The sequence below is a fragment of the Ictidomys tridecemlineatus genome, chromosome 4 (genome assembly GCF_052094955.1).
Source record: "Ictidomys tridecemlineatus isolate mIctTri1 chromosome 4, mIctTri1.hap1, whole genome shotgun sequence".
Taxonomy (NCBI): Eukaryota; Metazoa; Chordata; class Mammalia; order Rodentia; family Sciuridae; genus Ictidomys; species Ictidomys tridecemlineatus.
In genome coordinates, this window is record NC_135480.1 from 49,811,853 (window position 1) to 49,839,003 (window position 27,151).

The 27,151-nt window shown below is 43.2% G+C and overlaps 1 protein-coding gene and 1 long non-coding RNA gene across 5 annotated transcripts in view; one reads left to right on the forward strand and one right to left on the reverse strand.

Moving 5' to 3' along the window:
• The window catches only part of Parva (parvin alpha), a 152,094-nt gene that overhangs the window by 101,017 nt on the left and 23,926 nt on the right, over positions 1–27,151 (reverse strand). The window lies entirely within an intron of this gene.
• On the forward strand, positions 10,386–26,090 carry LOC144377092 (uncharacterized). 4 transcript variants are annotated; one of them, XR_013437751.1, is made up of 4 exons: positions 10,386–10,483; positions 11,499–11,650; positions 18,426–18,625; positions 22,880–23,980. It is a non-coding gene; the product is annotated as an uncharacterized LOC144377092 (long non-coding RNA). The 4 variants fall into 4 exon arrangements; XR_013437752.1 differs by lacking the exon at positions 10,386–10,483 and adding an exon at positions 25,189–26,090 and having other exon boundaries at positions 10,875–11,650; positions 22,880–23,133; XR_013437750.1 differs by lacking the exon at positions 10,386–10,483 and adding an exon at positions 25,175–26,090 and having other exon boundaries at positions 10,877–11,650; positions 22,880–23,133.

Below are 27,151 nucleotides of genomic sequence, written 5' to 3' on the forward strand. Positions count from 1 at the left end.
TAGGGGGATGTCAGACACATGAGATGCACATAATGACATAGGAGGTAATTAGGTAATATGATAAGGCTATGATAATTATTGGCCAAAATGAAAGACACACTTAAGGAGAATATAAAAAGGCAAGCAGGGAGACCTCACTGGGGGAGAATCATAAAGACAGAAATGCTGGGTGGGTCCTTGGGATGAGTGAATGGTGTAGAAAAAAGGGGCATCCTCTACAAAGTGCTGAGTGACAGGGCTGATCTGCTAGGACTCATGTTGGGAAACACAGTGGGGAAAACCAAAAGGTAGAGAGGCAGCCTTGAAGAATCCAAGAAAAGGGGGCTATAAGAATTCCCATCCTCTGATGGCCAATATTGTATTCTTCCTGACATTCAGCACTTGGCCTAATGTTTTATAGATGGTTTCTATTCAATAGTGCTTGTTGAACTAAATAAGTTGGTAAAAAATTTAAACCATGAGTAGGCTCATGTCAAAGGAACTGTTAGAGAAAAATTCTATCCCCTCCAAATACTTCTAAAGAAAGTCCCTAATGGATTCTCCGAATTTTCAAATACTAGTTACATAAATGGCTGTAAGATGTCGGGAAGATTATACGTTACGCTGGATTATAAATAGGAAGCAAATAAGATCTTGATCTAAAACACCTCACGAGGAAACACCAAAGGAGAGAGAGTGTAAATTGTAGGCTTGTCTTATTAAAAAAATATAGTTTAAAAATCATAAATAAAATTGTTTATAAAGGAAAGGGAACTATTTTGAAAATAGTGATCCTAAACAGATAGTGCTAGCTCCACAGAGGGAAATCATCAGGGTAGTTCAAAACTTTGACAGAAAAAAAAAATATTTTTTAAATATAAGAATTATTAGCCAAGCGTGGTGGCACACGCCTATAATCCCAGCAACTTGGGAGGCTGAGGCAGGAGGATCGAGAGTTCAAAGCCAGCCTCAGCAACAGTGAGGCACTAAGTAACTCAGTGAGACCCTGTCTCTAAATAAAATATAAAATTGGGCTGGGGATGTGGCTCAGTGGTTAAATGTCCCTGGGTTCAATGCCTGGTAACTGCCCTCCCAACAAAAAGAATTATTTTGGTGGATACTGAGAAGGCTATCAATAACATTTCAACATTAAATCTTTTGTTGTTGCAGTGTTGGAAGTCAACATTAATTCTTTATAAGAATGTTTCAAAACCAGAAAGGAGACTATTCTATAAGATAAAGAAAATTACAGATTTAAATTTGAGCTTTAATATTATTCTTAATGTATGTCTGGGTCCATTTTCTGTTGCTATAACAGAACATGGTAGACTGAGTACTTTATAAAGAAAAGAAATTTCTTCCTATAGTTCTGGAGGCTGGGAAATCCAGGATGAAGGTGCTGACATCTGGTGAGGGCCCTCTTGCTGAATCAGAACATGGAGGAGTGTTTCATATGGCAGGAGGGTAGGTGTGTGGGTACTCGGCTGTACTTCCTCTTATTACAAAACTACTACTCACATCATTGGGGGGGGGGCACCATCTAATCCTAATTATGTCCAAATAACCACCTCCAAATACCATCAACAGATGATTTGGAGAGTAAGTTTCTGATGGGAAAGAAAAAATTCTGAGATGAACTAAATTACAAGGGCCAGTGGATGGCGAGGAAGAGAGAGGAGAAAAGTTAACTAGCTAACAGCTTCCAGGCAAACCAGCAAAACACTGTGTCACATTCCTTGAACGTGTGTTGAAATGCTGACTTACATTCCATCATGGTGACCACCAGGCACCATCCTGTCCTCTTGAAACTTTCTGGACTATTAACCCCAACCAATCCCAAAGCCGGCCCTGCTTCACATTATCCCACCCTTCTTATCTACAGCCCACTCAATGTAAACAATGTAGGCTTTCCTTCTCCAGATTTTCACTGTGAAAACACTCTCAGCTCAGGGGCTCTCGAGCCCTGCCGCTGCTGGTGATAGTTGTGAGACCTTGTCCCAGGACCTGGTCCCTTCCTGGCTACAATCTGAAACAGTTCAATAAACACTTGATTTCAGAGTCTCCCCAGTCTTAAGAGTTTGGGCTTAACATTTACATCATATGAATTTGGGGGGCTGTAGCAAACATTTCATAAGAAGTTCTAGAGCAGGGCTAACCGTTGGGACTTTTTATAATAATGGAAATAATTATTTTTGTACAACTGGACAAAATTTCAATAAATCACAAGTGGCTATTAGTTACCTTGGTAGACAGCCTAATCTCAGTGTTTCACTTTGCAATAGAAAATACTTCAGGATAAGACGAAAAAGAAAGGGACAATAAATATAAGAAAGGCAGTAATAGGGGCTGGGGATGTGGCTCAAGCGGTGGTAGCACGCTCGCCTGGCGTGCACGGGGCGCTGGGTTCAATCCTCAGCACCACATAAAAAATAAAATAAAGATGTTGGGTCCACTGAAAACTAAAAAATAAATATTAAAAAATTCTCTCTCTCTTTCTCTCTCAAAAAAGAAAGAAAGAAAGAAAGAAAGAAAGAAAGAAAGAAAGAAAGAAAGAAAGAAAGAAAGAAAGAAAGAAAGAAAGGCAGTAATAGAACTTCACTTTTGTTTAAATGATCCAGTTAGGTAAACAGAAAATGAAAAGTCAACCCAATGTATGCCCATGATATAAAGTCAGAAAAGGCAATAAATGGTGCTTTTCTCAATTCTGAGGGGAAAAAAATTGAGAATTTATATAGCTAAATAAGATATTTAGTAAGATAAAAAATTATAATTGGAGCCGGGCATGGTGGCTATGTCTGAAATCTCAGCATCCCAAGAGGCTGAGGCGGGAGAAATGCAAGTTCAAAGCCAGCCTCAACAACTTAACAAGGCCCTAAGCAACTTAGCAAGATCCTTTCTCAAAACAGAAGTTTGAAAAACATAAAAAAAAAAGAAAAGGGCTGGGGATGTAGCTCAATGGTTAAGCATCCCTGGGGTCAGTCCCTGATATAAAATATACATATAAAATGGAAAAAAATAAAAGAACCCCTAAGTAAACAAAGTTATATCCATTGCTCCTAATTTAGAAAATTCACGGTAATGTCAGTAACATTAGTCCATAAAGCAAAAATAGATTAACATAATAACAATTACATTCCTGCTAGGATACTCTAGGATGTGATAAATCACTAGCAAAATTAATAAGGAAAAATAAATACACAATAATACCAAAGAAGATTGGAGGAGGATGTAATAATCAAATTTTAAGACATATTATAAAGTGATCTTCATCAAAACTGAATTTTGCTGGATCAAGGCCAGGACAAAGACTCTAATAAAATAGTGATTCCAGAGATAGATTTAAACACTTATAAGTCCTTAGGATATAGCAAACAAAACACAACTAAGGTTCACAGTAATGGATGGAGGAATTAGAACTTAATAAATGCTGGTAGAACAACCTGATATCAATATAAAGAAAAGTATATTATGTCCATAACTCACCTAGTATGATAATCCTTTCCAAATTGGTCAATGAACTAATTAAACACAAAAAGCAATAAAAAAAGAAAGGACAGTATATTTATCCCAGCTGTAGCAAAGAGATAAATTCATGACTATTAAAAATGGAATAGTATCATAAGGGTCATGGTAGGTGGATTTAAATATTTTAAAGAATATTTAAAGCCTCCTTAATAAAAAGTAACAAAACAAATACAAAGGGAATAAAATAACATTTTAAAATTATGACAAATATAATGGACAGTTATAATCCAAAATAGCAATAAAATCTTGTATTATGACACATACATGTGTCATCATTGGTCACATGACCCCATTTAACAAACAGCTCAGGAGTGAAGGGAGAAAAGCAGGAAGGAGAAGGACACAGCCAAGTGGTAACCCTGCAGCAGCACTTCACCTACGCATCATGCATACTGGGAAAGGTCCCTGAAAAGCCAACACGAGGAGTTTAGTCGCACTAAATAACTGAAGAAGCATGAACCAAAGGACAGACAGTCCTCAACCTAGGCTTTTTTTTTTTTTTTTTTTTTTTTGACATTGCCTTGGTGCCAAAACCGTATTTGGAATTTTGAATCTTGATCCCTTCCCAGGCAAGTGATGTATACTATGACTGATATTCTCCAGCGATGCTGGGCAGCAGCAAACAAGCCACGCTCCACAGCATACTGCGCTGCCCAGCTAGGATGTTCTGAGTTAGGGTATTCATCATGCCCTTCAACTTACTCCGCTTTCAGTTCAATTGGGAAGATGGAGACATAACCTCACCATCACCCCAGAAGCATCTGTAACTGTTTACCTATTTTTAAACAGTAAGAGGCTCAATGACAGAACAGCACTGAGCAGAGTGGCTGGAGAACACACCTCCTCCACCGCTGCTGGGCTCTGTCCTGCGAGGGCCACTGCCTGCTGGCTACGTGACAATAAGCCATAGCTCTATAAAACCATCCTGATCTTTTGATCTTCAATTCCCCCTTTGGAGACTATATCCCAAGGAAACACTCAACAGAGAGACAGACAGACAGAAAAGCAGGTAATGTTATTAGTTTCTAACTGAATCTAAATAAGAACTAGAATTCAATCAGTCTAAATGTCCAACCACAGCAGAAAGGGTTAAGTGAATCCGGTACAATTCAATGGGATTCAGTGAAGTTATTAAAAACTGCAAATGATCATGTGAATAGATATATGAATATGAAACAATTTTAAATACAACAAACCCCACCTCCCACCCCCCAAAACAAGGAGAGCGCTGCAAAACAGATCAAATGAAACATAGAAGATGACAATCATGAGTCAAGGCCCATTCCTGGTGACATCCTCCCAAATGTGGGGAGAAGTCAAGTTAAAGCATCAGAAACTGGCACAGACACGGGCTGAGGTTTTAAATTCTTCCAGTAGATCTCAAACTGACCAATCAAGAATGCTCCAGACTTTATCTATTCTGGTATTTCTAGAGCTCAGATCATTTAATTCCAGAAAAACATAATCAGAACAAGATAGGATTAGCCTCAGTATTTTTTGAATACATCCTTTTGGTTTTTCCTTTCATTGTGTGGATTAAGGAATGGAGTGTACAAACATCTGCAATTTCAGCTCAAGACTCTAAGCCATTGTTTCCCAGTGAAACACATAAACGACTAAAAGTACAACTGGAACGCTGCCAGTGAGTCTGGTTTGTGGGCAGCCCTTGTAAGGATCACCAATCTGACCACTGAGCATGGCCTGGGCAGTTATGAGACACCAGGTAGGCAGTGGCTACATGCCCTGCTGGACATCCTAAGACCATGTGAGATCCATTTCAGCAACACTGTGCTCCGCAATTACCACCAAGGTGTGATCATGAATTAAAATATTTTGGCAGTAGATAATGAATTAATTTTGTAAAAAAAAAAAATTTGCAGTATTGGCAATTGAACGCAGAGTCTTGTACATGCTAGGCAAGCATTCTATCACGGAGATACCTCCTCAGCCCTTTTTACTGTGAAGCAGGGCCTGGAGCTTGCGTTCCTCCTAAGTGTTCTGTGTAGTTAGAATTATAAGTGTGTACCACATACCTGGCTAAGCTATGACCATTTTTCCAGGGGTGAGGTGTATCAGGAATTGAACTTAGGAGCACTCAACCACTGTACCTCATCCCCAGCCCTATTTTGTATTTTATTTAGAGACAGGGCCTCACTGAGTTGCTTAGCACCTCAATGTTGCTGAGGCTAGCTTTGAACTCATGATCCTCCTGCTTCAGCCTCCCAAGACGCTGGGATTATAGGCATGCATCATTGCATCTGGCTAAGCTACAACATTTTTAAGAGGCAGATTAAAAGAGAAAAACAATATTTTGCAGGGATTCTTCTGGAATTTAGTGTCCCAGAGAAAAAAATTGAAAAATGGGATTGAGGTCATCACCTTGTAAACTCTCCATTAATTCCTGTGGCTTTAATGACCACCAACTCCTTTTGGCACCACCAACCTAAAGTTGAGTCGCATGTCTTCACTTGGGTTTCCTCAGAATATCAATATCTCAAGACATATTACCCCACAGCTCTAGATATTTTCTTCCTTCCTTTCTTTTCTGATACTGAGGATTAAACCCAGGGGCACTTAACCACTGAGCCACATCCCCAGCCCTTTGTTATATTTTAATTAGAGACAGGGTTTCACTGAGTTGCTAAGTGCCTCACTAATCTGCTGAGACTAGCTTTGAACTCATAATCCTCCTGCCTCAGCTCCCAAATTGCTGAGATTACAGGCATGTGCCATTGTGCCTAGCATCCCCAGTCCTTTTTATTTTTTATTTTAAGACAAGGTTTCACTGAGTTGCTTAGGCCCTCACTAAGTTGCTGTGGCTGACCTTGAATGTGCAACCCTCCTACCTCAGCCTCCCAAGCCAATGGGATTACAGGTGTGCATCACCATTCCTAGCTCTAATTTTTTTTCCAATTTAATAATTTGAATGCACTGTCTACACCTCCAAATAGAACAAAGGGCTCAAACTTAAGCTTCCTTGCTCCTGTTTGGTATACCTAGGAGACATCTCATTTATGAAGTTGCCATTCAAATTAGACACATAAAAAAATCGGTGTTTTTTCAAAATACTTCAAATCCATACTGTCAGTTGTGGATTTGTGGAACCAGGGTCTCCAAAAAGAGAGTGAATGATCTATAAAAGTTTATTAGTCATTTTTAACTTTTTTTTTTTTTGAAAGGGAGCAGTACTGGAGATGAAGCCCAGGGTCTCTCACACACTAGGCAAGTACTCTACCACTGAACTGCACCCCAAGATTTTTAGTTATTTTTAATGAGTCAACATTAGAAGAGTCTCCCAAAACTTATCCTTTTACTCCCAGGAATAAAGTGCTCATTCCTGCCTAGACCCATGGATGCCTGCTTCCCTTAGTTTTCTTTATTAGTGGAAACTCAAAGACTTCAAGAAATGCATTTTGTAAACTAGCTCCATAGGTATTTGGAACATCTAACTAATGTATGCAATTGTAAAAATAATAATATCCTGGAATTAACATTTGCCCCCCTCCCAAGATGTATCTTTCCCTATAATGATGGGAGACATTCTGAACAGCAGTGACTGTGAACCTTAGAAGTAGGTCTGCCAGCATTTACCTAGGTATTGCCATATTCCCCATGGAAATAACCTAAGAAGAATTCACCTTGACCTCGCAGCAGCGCTAGCCTCCACTCTTAAGAGACCTATGATAAGGTGGCCTTAGGTAAAAGCACTGCCCTTCTCTCAACCTCAGATTCACATTCATATCATGATGGCCAGGTAAGATCGCTTCTAATAGAACCTTTTCCTGCACTGAAAGCAGGGTATCTAAAATAGTTAAAAGAAATTTCCTCCAAAAGACCTGTTTTCTTCCCCAATCCCTCAGCTGGCTCAGATTGAGTTCCAGAATGCAGGCTGTCACTTTCCCCCCTAAGGGTAGATTTTCTCCTCATCTCACTAGCCCCACTGGTGCTGGGCCAGGAACTCTGCCCTTGGTAAGGTTCACCCCGGCTTCTCCCTCCCCAGAGTAATCACAGGTACACACAATCTCGGGAAAGAAAGACCCTCAGCCAGTTTCCTGGTCTAATCAGAAAAATTGGTAAGCTCTGTGGCTATCAGTTAAACTCATGGTAACATCTCCATCCTTCTCTCTAAAGAAATGCATGGTCTATGTTCTGCAAGTTAGGATGGTAGGATTTTAAGAATTAAAAAAAAAAAAAAAAAAAGAGCTGAGCACGGTGGCGCACGCCTTGTGATCCCAGAAGCTTGGGTGGGGCTCAGGCAGGAGAGTCCCAAGTTCAAAGCCAGCCTCAGCAAAAGTGAGGCACTGAGCAACTCAAGTCAGACCCTGTCTCTAAATAAAATACAAAATAGGGCTGAGGATGTGGCTCAGTGGTGGAGTGCCCCTGAGTTCAATCCCCAGTACACCTCTCCCCAAAATAAGAATTAAAAAAAAAAGAAAATTCTTATAGTTTTTATTCTTTACTCTCCTTTGTCACCAAAACTATCCAATCACTGACGGTTAGAAACAGAGACCCTACAAAATTCTACGACCAAGGTTGATTATATTGCTGGCAGAGTCTCAATTCCAGCTCTGCTGAGGATGGAAACCTTGGGTGGCCTTGTTTTGTACCACACAGCCCCACACTCTGCTGTCCAGATAAGATTGCCAAGCAACAGGCTTGCCTGTAGCTGATCACGAGGCGTGGCCCTTAAAGATGAGCAGAGGCAATCAGATAATTTCTCCTAGGATTCTGACTTAGAAAAATATCAAGACAATGAGGTGGTGGGCAATGGGAGTTACTGCTGAAATGTCTGGAGGCCGATGGGTACGGGGAGAGGCCTTGATGTGCAAGATGAAGGCAGAAATGTCCAAAAGGCAGAAGCAGAGTTGGAAAAAAAAAGATGGAGCAGAAGCTGAGGACATCGTCCAGAAGCCAAACAACAGGGCAGAGCCACTTCAGTGGTGGCACATCAGACTGAAAATGCACAAACTCCCACCTCCAGGAGGCCCCTCCTGCTGCCTTGAATCATGAGCCTCCTTCCAGCCCCTTCCTCATTAAGATCTAGTTCTCCTGTGGTAGCTACCCAATCCTTGGTCTGACCATTCTACTTTTTCAGTTATTGCCTAAGTTCATTTTTTAAAAAATATTTTTCGTTTTTAGTTGTACATGGACACAATAAAAATTTATTTATTTATTTATTTATTTATTTATTTATTTATTTATATGTGGTGCTGAGGATCAAACCCACTGCCTCACATCTGCTAGGCAGGCACTCAACCATGGAGCCACAATCCCAGCCCCTAAATTCATTCTTAAAACAGACCCCCACTCCTTGAATCATCTGAATAAGACTCTGCCTCTCTGAAACTCGCATCAATGAGGTGTGGGCTTTGTTGCTAGATGAGGATGTGGGGAGCCCTATAGGCAGAGCAGCTTCCAGCACAGCCAGGCTGTGGTGGCCTGTGGCTGCTTGGATGATCCCCAGGCAAGGCTGCTGCTGTTGAGGTTTGCTTGCCTCAGACACTCGACTTCCCCTGCCTTTCGGGGAGTTTGTAGCAACAACCGGCCAGGGTCTTTCCTACCAAGCTGCAGTTCTCTCCATTTTTTTAAGAAAATAACAGAGATTTCTTCCCTTGTTCCTCACATCCCTCTCCTGGGTTTCCTTCCTCTGCTCTGGCTGTGGGGATTCATTGTTCCTGGACCCCCTGACAGGGATGGATGAAAGGGACTAAAAATTTAGCTCTGCAGTCATTTCCTTGGGTTTCTGAAAAGCCCTCCCTCTCTCTTAATTAACAGCCTCAGCTTCCTCCCTTCAGGCCCTTTCTTCTATACATTGCAAAATCTATTTTATCCCAGTCAGTAGAATCTCCCTTTTCCCCAGCTGGGAGAATTGGTCAACCTCACCCGTCAAATTTCGACCAAATAATTCCTTCCCCTAACACATGCCACCTCTTCCCCCTTGGACGGTCCAGGGCTCATCTTTCCCATCTTCTCATTTTTTATTATTTGGACTCTCTGGCTCTCAGCCCTTCAGAACCTTTCTTTGTCTGCCTCACATGATGTCTAGTAATACGGTCTTCTCAGGCTTTTTCTCTCAGTTTTGGGCTGGGATCCAATCTCAAATTGCCTTCCCTCAGTTACACTTTCTTACTTTTTTTTTTTTATTATTATTATTAAGTCTTTCTGAACTGCCCAGCACTGGCTTCTGTCTTCATATCTTACTTTTCCAAACAAAATGGATAAAAATTCGCTACTTTCCTCATTTTCTTCTATTATAAATCACCTTGAAAAATCTCCTCGGTCAGAGAGATCAACAAAACCCAGGCAACAAACACACAAACAGGTGGACGGAACACCATCAAAATTAAAAATCTCGGTACATCAAAGGACCCAATCAACAGAATGAAAAGATAAGCCTGAGAGGGAAGAAAATTTGTATTTGCAAATCACATATTAGATAAGGAGTTAATATTGGAATATGGAAAGAATTCTTACAACTCAACCATAAAAAAAAGCAACCCAATTTTAAACAGGGCAAAGGACTTGAATAGACACTTTTTTTTCCATATAAGATACCCAAATGACCAATTGATAACAATTAGTACATGAAAAGACGCTCCATTCACAGGTCATTAGGGTGATACGAGTCAAGACCACAATGAGACCCCACCTCACCTCATGTTCAGCAGAAATGGCAACTATCAAAAAAGAAAAAATAAGTACTGGGGAGGATGTGGAGGAATTGGAAGCCTTCTGCCCTGGTATGGGAAAGTAAAATGAGGCAACTGCTATGGAAAAACAGTATGGCCATTTCTCAAAAAAAAAAATTAAACCTAGAATCACCCACGTCATCCGGCAAGGGGAGGTACACACTCAAAAGGATGAAAGCAGGGACGCAGAGATTTTGTATGTCCCTGTTCACAGCAGCATTACTAATCATAGCCCGAAGGTGGACGTGACCCAAGTGCCCATCTGCAGATGAGTGGATAAACAAAATGTGGTAAATATGAACAACGAAATATTATTCAGCTTTATTTTTCTAAAACAGGAAGTTCTGGTGCATGCTACAGAAACAAACCCATCATAAAAAGACAAATACTATATGGTTCCACTTACATAAGGTATCTATAGTGCTCAGATTCACAGAGACAGAAAGTAGGAACATTAGTTGCCAGGGGTTGTGGGCAGGAGGAACGGGAGCTGTTGTTTAATGGGTATGGAGTTTCTGTTTTGCAAGATGAAAAGAGTTCCGGAGGCTGGCTCCACGACAATCTGAACGCACTTAAAACTACTGAGCTCCATTTTAACTATGGTTAAAAATGATTACGATGGTAAATTTTAAAATATGTGTATTTTATAGCTATTTTTCTTTTTCATTCTTTCTTTCTTTCTTTTTTTTTTTTTTTAAGAACCCCTTGGTCACAACCTGGTAACTTCACAAATTCAACCACTTAATACATTGGGCAAGTTGTTTCATCTCTCCATGGTTCAATTTCCTCATCTGTAAATGAAACTAGTACCTCCCTCAAAAGCCACTGTGGAGATTAAGGGAATGAACACATGCAAAGCGTTTCTAAGACTGCCTGGCACAATCATCAGTAGGTTAGTTATCAGAGAGATAAGGATTAGGACTGGCAGTGTGCATGGCACCATCAGAAAGACTTCCTGTGTAGAGGCAAACCGTCTCTGATCCCCACCTCTGCTCTCTAGAAAGCTGAAATTTTACAGACGAGGAAACAGAAGCTCAGAGAGTCTGGGGTCACAAAGTCAGTGGGTGGCAGGATAAAGATTAGATTTGGCTTCAGTGATGTGCAATTGCCTGATAAAGAAGCATGAAATCATCACACGGACCCCAGATGGAGTCAGAACTGGATCTCGTGTCCCCACCATGAACTGGGGGAGGGGGAGGCTGTGGTAGGGATGGCTGAGAAGCTCGGCTCTGCTCCAGGCCAACAACCCACCAGCTAAAGAATCCCAACTGTCTTCCTCCTCCTCCCACACCCATCCTGCCTCAGGGACAGGACCAGCTGGATCCAACAAAGAGAACACCAGCTGAGAGCTCTATCCAGAGGTCACCACCGCCAGGAGAAGATGGGACAGCAAGGCTGACAGAGGAGATGGCAGCGGCCTGTGGGCAGGGCATCTGTCATGGAGAACAAAAACCCAGGTAGGTGGCCTGAGCTCCAATTACCAGCTCCCACCTTGGACTTTCACTGGGACACTGGCCCCTGCTGATTTGGACTTTGGTTCTCATTCTCCTTAGGGCCGGAGGAAATGCCAGCCCTGACTGGCAGTTTGGCTTATTTTCTTTGCAATAAATGATTTCTCCTACCTATATCCCTCCAAATTGTTTAAAATACCCATACTGGCCTCAAGGGGCCATGGTCACTTCCTTTCAGAAGGTGACAGAGGTTGGGGTTTAGTCCAGAGGAAAGGGTGCCCTGCAAGGGCTGCCATCTGCCCACAGGTGCCTTGCCCTGGGAGCTGCTCCCTGAAAGGCCATCTGCATGCTCTAGAATACCCAGTTCAGGCCATAAGCAAGACCAAAGGCTTGGTGGCACCAGGGGTCCTGGGACAAGAATGATCCAGAAACAGACTTTTGACATTTAGGCAAAGCTTTTTCTCCTAAACTTGGGTGGGGCACTGTAAACCCAAATTGAACTTGGGCTCTTTTCTGTGGAAAAAGCTTAAATAAAACCTCTCTCAGAGTAAAAAGTCTCCTTTCCTACTGATTGCTTTTTAATATTAAGCAAGTTATATATACTCACAGGAGAAAATAAGTTAGGAAAATGCAGACAGAAAAGTTAGAATCACTCAAATCCTACCTTCCAGATTTAATTACTCCCCTCATGTTTTAGGTATACATTTCCAGACTCTGGTTAATGCAAACATAAATATATATTTTAACATATGTACACACGTAAAATATATAAGTACTCTTTGAAAAAAAGTTTCAGGGGGCTCGGGGTGTGGCTCAGTGGTAGAGCGCTTGCCTAGCATGCGTGAGGCACTGGGTTCGATTCTCAGAACCATATTTAAATCAATAAAGTCTACTGACAACTGAAATTTAAAAAAAAAAAAAAACAGTTTCAGGTGATATACTATTAAACCATTGCACATCAATAATATAAAACTCCACTGTATTTTTAATGACATGATAGTATATTATGATGTACCATAATTTATTTGACCAGTTTCTTCTTATTAGACATACTTTATTTCAAGGTTTTCACAAATGTGAACAATGCTGTTATCTACACAGGGTTAACATCCTTGTCCAAATATTTCTTAAGAATGAACTCCCAAATGTGAAATGGGTGAATTATGTTTTTATAATAGGCATCAATCTCCCTAATCAACCTACTTCACTGATATACAAGCTTCCTTAAAGAGACAGGTCTTGGTATTGTACTTATAATCTGAAGCAATCCTTGGCTTTTTTTCTTTTCTTTTTTTTTTTAATGCAGTTCTCCATCATAAGTAGTTAAAAAAAAAAAAAACTCCTTAAGCTCCTTGTCTATGAGCTCATAAATGACTCACAGTGGCATTTAAAAGCTACACAATTTGTTTTGACTTTAGTAATCTGCTAAACAGAGACTCACATGACAGATGTACCGGGAAGGACAATTGCCATGCGAAATTTGTACAAGATTAGATTTAACTCCCCACTTTCTGAATGTCCCTCATCTTCTATTTTTATTTTTCTGCCCTCTGCCCTCCTTCCTTCCATCTTTCCTTTCTTTCCCCCTCTTTTTTTTCTTTTCTTTTGAGAGGGGTTTCCCTGTTGCCCAGTCTGGCCTTGACCTGCTGGGTTCAAGTGATCTTCCCCCTCAGCCTCCTGAGTAGCTGGGACCACAGTGGTGCACCAAGATACCAGCCTTTTTTTCTTCTAAAAATCACTTCTTTCTTCTCCATGTCCTCCCCTTTCTTTCTTCCCTCCTTCCTTCCTCCTGGCCTCTTCCTGAAGCAATGGAGACCCTGCCTCAGGGCAGACAGTGTCTGAGCTGGGTGAAGACTCCAGCTGCAAAGGGCGTGTGGGCTGCCTGTGGAGCCTTCCATCTTTGGCCTTAGGTTCTGCAGAAATGGGTTTGATTTCAAGGCTCCTGACTCATCCTCCTCTTTAAGGATCCTGTAAAGGATCCATCCGTGTTTGGTGAGGTTCATGTCACTCGAGTTTCCACCAGAGGAGCTCTGCTGGACCCTGGGTAGTCTGGACACGGCCTCTGGCAGTGGAACTGGAGTGAGATGAGGACGGGTGGATTCTGCTTTCTTAAAAGTTGCTGTGACCAGCCCTAGTGCGGCCTTGAATTAATAATGTGAAACACATGCTCCGTCTGCCTGCTACGGGGTGACAAAGCCATTTATGTTCATAATGGCCACTATTATTCTACAGATGAAAATTTTTCTAAAGCTAGTCACACAGGCTAGTCAATCAGTTTCACCAAGGGGGAAAATTCCCCCTCAATCATTCCACTTAAGACCTCTTTGCCAAAACAGTCAGTTCACCATGGCATTAAGATATTGAAAGGGAAAACCAATGGAAATTATAAACAGTTTTCCAAAGTTTTCCAACTTCTTACCTTTAATAAGGCAAACAAAGATTAGCACCAGCATCGGAGTGGACAGGTACTGTGCCTTTTTAAAAGATCCAGGGAGGACCTTGTGGGTTTCAGAGACCAAACAAATCCATTACAAGTCTTCTTCTTTAAGAAAAAAATAAAAATAAATTGGGCTGAAAAAGTACTGTTATCAGCAAAACGCTAAATCTCTCTTTCTTTTTTTTCTGGCTGGTAGAAGCAGAAAGATATCTCTTTGATATCAGAGCAAATAAAATTTGAGTTATTGACTGCTCATGTTAATGCTGAATTTTACAGCCATCATATTTCAAAATGAAATTATTCTAACATCTATACCTCAAATTAAGATCTGTGATAATATATATTGCAGTCCAGAGAATGTCTTGGATTCAGATGATGTAAAAGCTGATTCCCCCTGAGAATACACACTGGCTGTTGTTTCTCATCGGCTAAAGATCTCCTGGTCCTCTCCAAATAAATCTGAGTATTGATGACATTAGGGAGTGCTGCCTGGTTATCAAAGCACATCTGGGGGTGGGGGCAGAGGGGGGCGGCAAGGCAATGCCACTCAACAGGCCAAGTGGTTGGTGTATCTTTGAGGCAGAGCTGTCAAAACACAGCTTCCTCCTGTGATTTACAATAAAGAAAGGCCTGTAGGAGACTTAGCACATGGCACACAAAACTTGTTCCTCTGCATACCCCTTCCCCTCCACCGCCAAGCTAGAGTCCTAGTTTCAAGTTTCTCCTTCCACCTTGCTCCTGTGAGTCCTACAATGTTGGGGCGGGGGTGGGGGGTGTAATTCACAGATTTTTTACTTTCCATCTTTCCATGTCCGTCTCTGTAGGTACAGCTGGCAGCTGACTTGCCCAATGTGGACTAAGTCCTGAAATCCTCTACACTGCCCTTTCTACCTTCAACACATCACTCCATCAAGGTGTTCGGAAGGGAGGGGGCATGGGGGTGGGAAGCCAGGGCTAAGCCTGCCTGCCCCACCCAGCTCCTGCCAGCTTTTGCAATAGCTGTCCCCTACTCTGTGGCACTACTTCCTTCCTTGGAAGGAAAATGTCTTCTCATCCCCAAATCCTCTGTGCACAGGGCTTCCCAACTCTCACCAGGCCACCAATCAGATGTTAATTAACATTGACCTGGGGCAGCCACAGTCCAGGATTCCTTGCCTACAGACCCCTGCAGATGTCCTCACAAGAGAATCGGTATAAAGATCGAATTCCATTTGAAGAATTACTTTTCATAATCCTTTTCACTTCTAAGGACAACAAAAGCAAATATTTATAAGAGCTCATTTGAATATATCTTCAGTTTCCGAGTACAAACTGAGAAATTAAAAAAAAAAGAAGTGAAATTTCGGCGGCTGCAAGAATGTCTTTCTCCCCTTGCCAAGTGATATTCATAGAAACAGTATGCAAAAAGAAAAAAGAAATCTCCAAATGTGTTCTGATCCAATCTTTCATTTACTCTTACAATTCTTTAATGCTTGCATTTTAATTGTAGTTTCAGAGCCTTAAATTCTTCCAGTGGTGCTAAAAGACAAAAGAATTTAAAGCATTATTTAATACTAACTTGGAGCAAAAGAGAAGGACTTTGGGGCCGCTAGAAAGAAATTTCATATTATAACCACTCAAACTGCTCAAAGCATGCATGAAACAAAGCAAATTGTGTTGAATCTTTGACTAGCAAAGTGGGCTGTGGTAAAATGTAAATACTTCCTCACTGGCATCTCTAGCTTTTTTTGTTTTAATTTAAAAACTGGAGGGTAATTATCTCTTATTTACTAGAGTCACAAATACTGCCGAAGGGAAAATAAACCACTTCTTTTGGGATGAAGTTGCTGACAAAGGTTTGACAAAGAAAAATAATTAATAGCTGCATGTTGGCACTGGGTGAGCCTCCAGCTCGGCTAAGTGACCTTGAGAACGTGCCAGGCTTGGCCACCGTCTGGCCCTCGGATCCCGGGGCCTGGCCAAGGGCAGGGTGCATGGCTGGCTCTGAGGTCCACCATTGCTTCGAGATGGACTCAGGCTATTGTGCAGGACAGAGTCCAAGAGGTTTTTGAACACCCTTCTCAAGTCACCAATTTGTGCAGAAATTGCTTTGTGTTTTGGTTGTAAACTTTCTCCTATTTAAGAAAGCTGTCCAGGGGCGATTAATGTCTTTCAGCTGGGGGTGAGTGTTCTCCAAGTTTGGATCTGGGCTCCTCTGTTTAGAATTCTCATGCTAAAAAACCGTTGCAAGACATCCCTCCGGGCAGAGAGCCACGATGCCAGCCTTCTGGAGCCTACGTGGGGCACCTCACCTGACCACATTGCCTCTGAGCATTGGGACCTGCTAGAGGAGTGGGCAAGATTACATGAGGCTGGGTTGAAACCCTTGGAAGGAAGAGTCTACCCCTTTAAATGTGTAGGTTTTGAGGCTATCCTAACTTTGCTTTTATTGATCACAAAATTCTAGTGCTATCCCTCTGCATTCTAATTTGTGAATCATAAATGCTAGGAAGCTCATGGCCCTGAAAAGGTAAGATATTATTATGAAAAAAAACCAGGTTTACTTATCATGCTTATTCATTTCCCTTCCCCTGGCATGGGTATGTTTTATGACTGGTGACTATGTTATATCCTTTTTATTTTATTTTATTTTTTTAGTACTAAGGATGGAATCCAGGGTTACTTTACCACTGAGCTACATCCTCAGCCCTTTTTGTTTTTTGAGACAGAATCTCACTACATTGCTGAGGCTGGCCTTGAACTTGTGATCCTCTTGCCTCAGCTTCTCAAATTACTGAGATTACAGGTGTGTGCCACCATGCCTAGCTAAATCATATTCTTTTTATAGTATGTTTGGGTGACTGGAAAGAGTTCAAGTCCTAAAGCCAGAATCAGATTTGTGGCCTTGACAAGTCAGGTCAGCCTCAGTTTCTTCTCTATGAAAGGTAGATGATATCTTTGGAGGAGAACAGGCAGGGATTATGCCGGTCTAATTGCCCTTGTATGCCCAAAGGCAAATGCCTGGCACATGCAGATGCCTCCATCTCAATGCCTGGCAAAGAGTAGGCATCCAGTACACGAGAGCTATTGTTATTATTGCAACTAATAATATCAATGACAAAAACAAAACAATAAGTGCTATGGACTCCAGAGAGCAATTCCTAATTCACACTCCACTATTTCAAATTGGCTCAGCTATTTTTCCCTCTTCATAGAAAAAGCCCTGAGATTTTGACTCCGACTTCTCAGTGGTAATCTTGGCTTTAGGAATATCCATTAAGGGTTTCTGATCCAAGGAGAACTATTAAACCTGAAGTAGAGGGAAACCAGGAAGTCCAAATGAAGTAAAGGTCTGCTCACACGTACAAGGAGGTCATTCGCTCCTACAAATATTATTTCTTGGCTCTCTGTATCTTTTGTCCTTTTCTCTGTAGGCAGAGACCTTTGGGGTAAAGGACATTTGGGGCCCACACATGTTTGCAGAACAGGCTGGTACATCCTGTCCTTGCTACAGAGCCTAGCTCATCAGTGGCAAAACAGACCTCTCTTTTGACACACTTTCTTTTGAGGATTCTGCTGGACCAAGACTTGCTACTTGAGGCCACCCTGAGCCTGCCTCCTGGGCCAGCTGGTGAACTGCCTCCTGGAGCCCCCTGGTGGCCCCTCCCATAATCGCATCATGTTCTCATACCCTTTGGGGCAGGGAGAAAACAACCTTGAACAACCCACTCAGCATCCTGAACCACTGTATACCCTAGGCTTCAAGGATGAAAACAGTGTGGTCTGTGCTGAGACTGGCCATTGACCACACATCCCTCAAGTGCCTACTCTGTGCCAGGCGCCCGTGGCACAAGAAAGAGAGGAATATGATTCCGCTTCTGTTCTCTAGAAGCTTCCAGCATACAGGAGGCAGCATACAGGAGACAGAGAAGAGATGTGCCGAGGGAGCCCCGGGGACACTACCAGTCAGCTCAGGGACAGTGGGAAAGAAATCAGGGAGGAGGTAAAGGTTCAACTGGATCTTGGACTTCTCCTTGAGACTTGAAGCGAGCCAGGCAGAGAAAGAAAGGGAGACATCCCAGGGAGAGAAATCAATATGCTCCAAACTAGACTTATTAGGGGAAGGACAGGGAGCTGGGGGAGCTCACGGTAGGCAAGCAGGAGAGAGGGGGCTGGTGACACCACAGGGGCTGGATGGAGGACCTTGTAGGCCATACCAGGGATCGTGGACTTGATCTTCTCCACTGGAGATTTTGCAAACCATACCTTAGGCTTCCTGTGTATCTGTGATTCTAACTTCATGAATTCTGAGGCTAAGAGAAGACTGTGGCAGGCCATGCATAATCCACTGACTTCAAATTTCAGTGTTCCACTGTAGACTACCCGCGAAAGAACAACAAATTCCAAGAAGTACCTGACTGATCCTTATAAAAACCATCAAAGTCATCAAAAATAAGGAAAGTCTGAAGGTCAGTCACAGCCCAGAGAAGACTAAGAAGATGTGATGACCTCAGGTACAGTAGTACTCTGGATGGGATCCTGGAGCAGAGAAAAGGACCTCTAAGGTAAAAACTAAGCAAATCTGAATAAAGTGTGGGCTTCAGTGAAGCTTAGGTAGCAGTGTTGAGACCTTAATTATAACAAGTGTGCCCTAGCAGTGTATGGTATTAATAACCAGGGGAACTGAGTGCCTGGTGTATGGGAACTTTGTACTATTGCTACATTTTTTCTGTAAATCTTAAATTGTTCTAAAAACAGAGTCACTTTAAATTTTTCTTTGTTTAATCCACATAGCCAAACTCTTATCACTCGTAGGCTTTGAGATAATTAAATGTTATAAACACTAGAACTTAGAAAATTCATGTATCCCCTGGTAACATTAGCCACCATTGGCTGGGCAGCTCTGCAAGGCTAGGCCTCTGCCCAGCCCTTCATGTTACTTACCACATTTACTTTGTGGCTCATGGACTAGGAACCCCAACCATTTGTTAGTCCATTTATCTGAGGTCATAAAAGGAAGGGGCAGAGCTGGATTTGAGTGCCTTGGTCTGTGAGATGCCGAGTTCAGATGCTTAAAGATCACTCTGCACTTTTTTATTTTAATTTTTTTTTGAAATTTTTACATGACAGTATAAAATATTTTGAAATATTATACATACATAGAATAAGTATAACTTGTTCCAATTAGGATCCACTTTTATTGCCTCCTGACTTTCTGTTTTACATGCTAAGGTTCCATGTAAAAGTGCATCAAAAAAGGAGGTTTTATGCTGATTTGATTTTATTTGTTTTAACATTTGAAGCCACAGCCATAGATGGGTTGGGGTGGGGTGGGGTGGGGGGGCTGGTCCTTGGCAGTTTCCAGCAGAGAGGGACGGGCTTGGGAGTGAGTATTCTGGCAACTGCAGTGTGAACCAAGGACTAGTGTGGGCAGGGCACTCGGCCCTGCTGCTGAGATTTTCTAGATGTGTCCAAAGGGAGGAGGAGAAGCAACCAGAGAGGATGAACTTCCCTAAAAGGATAAAGCAAAAGCCCTTGCGCAGACCCCATCAGATCCAGCCTCCACCAACCACAACACAGGCATTGCTGGCCCCAAACGTGCACCTGGAATAGCCTCCATGGACAGGACCTGGCACTTAGTAAAGGGAAAGTAATGGCAGCGCAAGACAGAGTAGCTCTCCAGAACCCACCGCCCCCCACCTAGAAAGGCAGCTCTCAGAGGGGTGCTTCCTGTGGGCTGGGGTGAGCAGGGGTGCTTCGCAGAGGAGGCCTGGGGGTTATTCCCTGAAGACTGAAACAGGGCAGACAGAGGGACTTTAGGCAGAGTCCCAGCCATCAAGAGGCACATCCCACTCCTACCCGGGAGTCCCTGTGTGTGGGCCACCCAGCCAGAGGGTCCATCCAGCTTGATAGCCCGATCTCTCACAAGCTCTGTAGCCTCCTCTGACTTCCCAGGCCAGTTAGAAGCAGAACACATTTCACCAGTGTGATTGACAGGCTGTGGTGTGTTACCTGGAGGCACATTTAGAATGTGGCACCCTTAGGACTATGGAAAACACCAGCAAGTCCCCCAAAACAACTATGCCATCTTACATAGCCTAGCACCCAGGAGACCCTGTGCAATGGACAGTGAACTAGAAAGGCTGAAAAATTCATGGGTCACAGGCCACCCTGGAATGTACTGGAATGTACTGAACTAGAGTTTAGAATGTCTGGTGCAGAAACCTTGTTTTCGTTTCCTATCGCTGCTGTAATAAATTACCACATACTTAGTGGCTTAAAACAACACGCACTTATTATTATTTCACAATTCTGGAGGTCAGAAGTCAAAATGGGTCTGACCAGGCTAAAATCAAGATGTTGGCAGACGTGTTCCCTTCTACAAGACAGTTCCTTCCCTTGTCTTTTCTAGCTGCTAGTGGCCACCTGCATTGCTTGGTTGGTGGCCCCTTCCCCTATCTTCAAAGCCTGTCACTTGAACTTTCTTCCATGGTTCTATCTCCCTCGGGCTCTTTCTTCTGCCCTCTCTTCCCTTTTTAAGGACCCTGTGAGTGCACGGGTCTTCCTAGGTAATTCAGGATCATTTCCTTATTTATGGTCAGACCATCAGCAACCTTAAGTCTATTTGCACATTTAGTTCCCCTTTGCCATGGAAGGTAACATATTCTTAAGCTCCAGGCCTTAGGACATGGACATATCAGGGGCCATTATTCAGCCTACAACAAACACATCTGTAACCAGGTAACCATTCTGTCTCCAAAATATGAAAGAAATAATTATCTCTGGCCAAGCACCTGCCATGCATCATCCGTACGTACTGTATATACATTATCCTATCTAATATAGTCAATACCAATGAGGCAAGCACTATTAACAGACCAGATCATGTCATTCATCTACAAAAATCCCCTAACAGCCTTCCACGGGTCCTTGGGAAAATTCCTGAAAGTCCCTATAGTATCCAGTCTTGGCCCAACTCCCAGCAGATCTCCCACCAGCCTCTCCCCATGGACCTCCATGCTTCAGCCATGTGGGCCTCCTTGGGGTTCCTGAACTTTCCTGTCTGTGCCTGCTAACCTCTGCTCTGGGACATTCATCTCTAAGATCTTCATATAGCTGGTCCCACCTCATTATTCAGATCTCAGTTCAAGTGTCCCAACCTCAGGGAGGCCTCCCTTAGCCATCTCATCTGAAGTCACCATCTCCCTCCCCACCAGGCCACTGCTAGCTAAAACCCTAATAATTTGTTTTACACTGCCCACCTCACCCATGAGACCAGAGACCCAGTCCATCCTACTCAAGGGTATATCCCCAACTCCTAAAAATAGGGCTTAGTGTATAGCAGGCACTCAATGAATTTATTTCTTAAATGAACAAATATAAACTGTGTAAATGAGGAAATGAAGTGATATGGTCATATCTGTAGCGTTAATCCACAGGGATTCCAACACCAGAGGGACTCTACACCCTGACCTCTTCATCAAAGAATATGGCTGAGAGATGAGGGATGTAAGCCTCGGTCCGGCCTTCCCATCAGTCCCTTGTTTAGTGGAGTGACAGAGCAGGCCCCAATCAATCAGCAGGACCACTCAGTAGGGTCAGCATGCTCCACCAGGAGGACTGGGAGAACAGAGAGGGCACGGCCACTGCAGACTTGGCATTGGTAACCAAGGTGGGGAAACCCATCCAAAACATGGACACCAGAGGCCAATGGCCCAGGGTTCACTCTGTGACAGGAAGGGCTGCACAGTGGGCACAATGAGAGCCACAGTAGTATCATTCAATAATTAGGGCTGGGCGGGGTGAGAGGGGTGGCGTATGGTGACAACAGGAAAATGTCCAAGCAGAGGTGCAGACCCTAGCATTGGCGGGAAGTATGTGACAAGCAAACAGCAAAGGGCGCATATTAGGAAGCAGAGGAAAGCAAAGTCAAGGTAGGGCCAGGGTCTGGAAGCTGAGGAATTTATACATTAACTTTAAAAGGATGGGGAGTCATGGTAGGTTCTAGAGCAGGAGAAAAGCCTGTGTTTTAGGAAACAACACAGACTGGATGGCAGGAAGATCTCTTCTTTATCAGGCAGAGTAGGTGCCAAAAAGGCCTCCAACCTCAAAATGCCTTCGCACCCCAAAGCCATCTGTCAGGCCTCTACTTCCTTGGGCTAAGCACTGCCTTTGTGCTAAGTCCTCAGGAGGGCTGCGCCCATCCCACCCATCCCCAGGACTCTGCAGGGGGAATCAGACCCTTCCCGGCCCCCAGTGCACCAGGCTGCTTCCCTCTGTGCTGGGGATCACTTGAGCAGCTGGGGACACCTGGGAGAGTGTAAGAAGAGACCAAGAGGAGAAAATATGGGATTGTGACATGTAACTGGAGCCAGCACAACCCCCTCCTCCCTGCCCCCCAAGTCAGTGTTTACAGTTTCCTGGCCTCAGAAAACAGCTTGCAAAGTTGGCTGGAAAGAATTTCTTTACTGAGCATGTTTTAAATGAAATATTTTAAAACATCCCACCATGGTTTATCTTCTCTCTGCTACAACTCCCAAAAAATAACAATGTCTAGTCCTATGGCCTCTCCGGAGCACCCAATCTGCATTTGATACCTGCAGTAGAAAATCATGTTTTTACATTTTTCCCGACGACATCCAAGGTAGAACTGAGACTTCAGAAATGAGCATTTTAAAAAAGAAGAGGGTTCCAGCCTCCTAAGGAATCTATCTTTCCATATTCTAGTCATCAGATATACACGTTTCAAACATCAGAATTTTGGGGTCCACTTTGCCTCTGTGGGGAAATTGAAAAGATGCTGTCCTGTTTTTCTCCAGGCAAACGCTGCAGGGCCATTATTTTAATGTGTGACTGAGGCCGTTGCATCATGGATTCCAGAGACTGAAAGCCCAACCAGGCTAACCACATGGAAGAACTCTCCAAATGTTCCCCACAGGGCCTCTGAAGCACCAAATATGGAGCATCGGCAAAGAGCCAGAATGCCAGCAGCAAGCAGGAGGCAACGATGACAAGGAACAACCCGGGAAGGCTTTGCCCCTTATCACCATATTCCTTCCAGCCTCTGCTGCAGGTGAGAGAAACAAGACGTGTGATCCGAATGTCCATGCCCACCCCTTACAATTCATTGTTAAAACCTCACCTCCGCGGTGGTGGCACATAGAGGGGTGTCTAGGTCATGAGGGTGGAGCCCTCATGAGTGGGATTATTGCCCTCACAAGAGACTCACGAGAGATCCTTCCCGCCTCACTCCAAGCAAGGACACAGCTAGATGGCACCATCTGAGGACATGACCCCTTATCAAACACAAAGGCTGCTGAGATCTTGATCTTGGATCACCCAGCCCCTTAAAACATAAAAAAAAAAATAATTTCTGGTGTTTATAAACCACCCAGTTTACGGCATTTTTGTTATAGTAGCCAGAACAGACTAAGATGCAGGAGAGGAAAGCAGAGAAGGAGTAAAAGCGCACATCAGGCCACTGTCCAAGCGCCACCCCACTGCAGGTGCCTCAGACGTGGGCAGGCTGAGCTGGGAGCAGGCAAGATCACAAATTGGGTGGAAAAGTTTTGATTTCAGACTGGACTGAACCTTTTTTCCTATAAGTGAGTTATAATGACCTAAACAAGGCAGTTCTTCTTGCTGGAGGGGACTGGAAAGTCGCAAGACCTGCCTAAGAGGTCACAGATGTTTTAAATTGTGCTGGGAAAAGAAAAACTAAAGCTTTCCCCAACTGAACATCTATAGAAGTCAACCTATTCGATACATATACTATAAAATAAAAATCAAACAAACAACAGACTATCATGGCTTGGCTATCAAGTTAGCAAAGATGAAAAGCAAACTAATGCCCAGTTCTGATGAGAACGTAGTGGGATAAGTCTGTCTTTACTTTGAATAAAGCTATAAATTGGTGAGAATTTTCTTGGCCAGTACCTCAAACTTCAACATATTTACAAGTCACCTGGGGATCTTGCTAAAATGCAGACTCTGATTCAGTGAAGATTCTGCATTTCCCACAACACAGGTACAATTGATGGTATCGGTGTAAGGGTCACACTTTGAGAAGCAACGTCCCAGAGAGAATTCAGCAATGTGTGCCAAAAGCTTAAAATCATCAGCTCTTCATACTTTTTGACCCAACAATTCCATGCTAATGAATAAATTCTAGGTGCCAATAAGGAATGCATAAAAAGAAGAGGCCTACAAAGATACTTGTAACATATTACATCTACAGTAAAGACCAGATACACCCTCCATATCTAACAACATGGAAATTTCTAAGTAAGTCATGGTAAAGCCATTTAGTGATACAGTATAGTCCTTTAAGTATCAAGCTCTCTTAGAATGTTTGGTCCTGTGGGGAAAATGTTCATGACATGAAAAATTTTTTAAAAAATCAAAATACAAAATTAGAGTATAAATAACATTGAAAAAGCTTGAGTCCTATAACTGAATACTCGGTATGACTAATTTTGTTCTTAAAATATTACACGTATGAACAATGAAGGGGAAGGAAATATCCAAATATTAACAGTATAAGATTATGTCTGATTTTAAAATTTGTCTGTGTATTTAAGAGTTTTTCTAAATTTTCCCAAGAAGAGTGTATGACTTTTATAATCAGGGAAAACATACTTACAATGTGATTTGCATTCAGTGAAGCAACTTCAAGGTCCATTCAAAGGCATTTTGTATGATTTTAGGCAACCTGGAGAGGAGAATCCCCTTCTTTACCATCTCACCTGCTACCCAACTCAGAAATCTTATTCTTGGTCTTTCCTCCAGATGTGTCCCAGCTCTGCTTTCTTTTTCCTCCCTTTCTACCCCCTGCCTCTTCCCTCTTGCCCAAAAGAAAAAGCCTCTTCTCTCAAATTAAGAAACAAAACAAAACAAAAAAACAGTTAGATGGGCAAGGCAGCAACTTTTATTATCCCTGTTTTATAAATGAGGAAACTGAGGCTACTGAGGTTTAAGAGAACAGCACCGAGATCCCCAGCTGGTAGTTGACATAGTCCAAATTCCTTTCTTTGTAAACTGTAACACTAGACACATGTGATTTTCATTACTGTCCCCATATGGACCGTGGGAGAACCATGTCAATTACATTACAGGGTCTTCTCCCCAGCCTTCCACAGCCGCCTTCAGAGACTGCAGACTGCGGGTCATTAAGCTCCAGGAAGGATGAGGACGGTTGGAATCAGGTGCCAGGTCCAAAGACACTCAGGGCTGTGCCACGTGTCCAAAGCATACTGGCCCAGGCTCCTGATGACTCAAGCTCCACAGCTGGAAGTGAGCAAGGCCACCCACACTGCCACAAGTGGGGCCCAACTCAACGCTCTTTCCACTCTCAGCCTCTCCAGTCCCTACCTAAGTATTGGCACAAGGCCCTGGCTCGCTGCCACCCCATGCCCACGAAGGACAGCCTCATTGCTAAAGAAAGCAATGCCCAGTGCTGGTCACTTCAAATTCTGCCTCTGTGAACACTGGATTGGCTCAAGCACCAAGGGCTTTCCCTCTTCCCTCTTCCTGGCCGTCCCAGACTGAGGTGTATACTCTTGAGTCCCTTATAGGACTAGATCCCTTTCCTGAGACCTTGGTACTCTCCTTCGTACTCTCAGGGACCTGGGCCCCTTTGAACCAGCATTCTTGCAACAAATGGGGTGATCTCCCCCAAATCATGAGCCCTTTACTCTCAAGCCCCCTGGAGCATCCTGTTGGAACCTGCCACCCTGAAACCCAATAGTAATGCAGGCCGCAGTAATATCCGCTATTTGTGAATGAATGAATAGGCCACAAGACACTCCAGGCACACGACGAGGTGCTGGCAAGCTCCCTCTCCAACCAATTCCTGATGATAAAACAGGGGCCATATTAAATGGTGAGCGAGCAGGGTAGCTGCGTGGGGTGCATGTTTATAAGAAACGCTAAAACACCCATGGGAAAAAACCGGAAACATGGCACCAGTTAACTCAGGTTTCCACATACTGCTTCTTTCATAACTAATAAAATGTCTATAAATTGGTCCCACTTTTGCTGCAGAAGATAGTCTACTTGGTGAGAGGGGAGAGGAGGCTAAGTCCTCTTTGAAAGCTATTTCAGATGAATGTGTTTACACTGCCAAATGCTCAAGTTGTTAAGATATAACTAGAGGTCTCACCACCAACTGAGAAACCAGTCGGCTGCATTTGAAATCAACAGGTCTGAGTCAGCTGACGTTTTGCAACCAAACTAACCCTAGACAGCAGAACTGTTTACTGAGAACAAGTGATATATTAGAGTAGCTAAATTCTAACCCCTCTACTATATTTCCTAAGATGTTGCTTACTGTAGAAAAATCACATGAAATAAACACACGTTATCCTGAAGAACCAGGCTTACTAGTCCAGTTAATATAAGTAGCAGTTTCTTCCCATCGATAAATATGGAACACACACCTCAAGTATTTGGCCGTATACTCTCTGGGTCCCACTGCATCAGAACCCAATTGCACAGTAGAGGTGCTCAGGGCCCTGGCTGGACACAGGGAGGTCTGGGGGGGATCTGACTGTCATTGTGCAGAATCCTCTGAGAATCAGCTCCCCAGATGGTCATTTAGGTTCCCACTGCCCACCAGGGGACTAACCAAGACCCCTGCTTGCCATCCTCATAAACTTGAATCCAAGGATTCCAGTCTGCTCATGGCAAAACCAGAAAAGCAAGAGGCTCTCCCTCTCCTCCTACTGTTATGGCAAATAGAAATGGTGAATGGAGGTGGACAGAACTGGGTGAAATAGAAGGCAGAGTAGAGCAGGGGCCTTCCAACAAGGCCTTGGAAGAAGAAAAGTGGACCTCAGAGCAGCCCCAAGCTGGCCTCTGTGGAGGCAGGCAGCTGAGGTATATGCTAGCGGGGTTGATGATCTGTGCTTTAGCTAAAAGTTTAATGGGCAGAGCTGACCAGGGTTATAGAAAGAAACTGCAAACAACGTCCAGCTGTGCCAAATATGTTACAGAGAAATTACCACAGGGTCAGAAAAAAACATATTTGAGTTTTGAGGACTGAGCTGAGGTCCAGGAAGGAGATTCAACAACTTTGAATTACAAAATGAGAA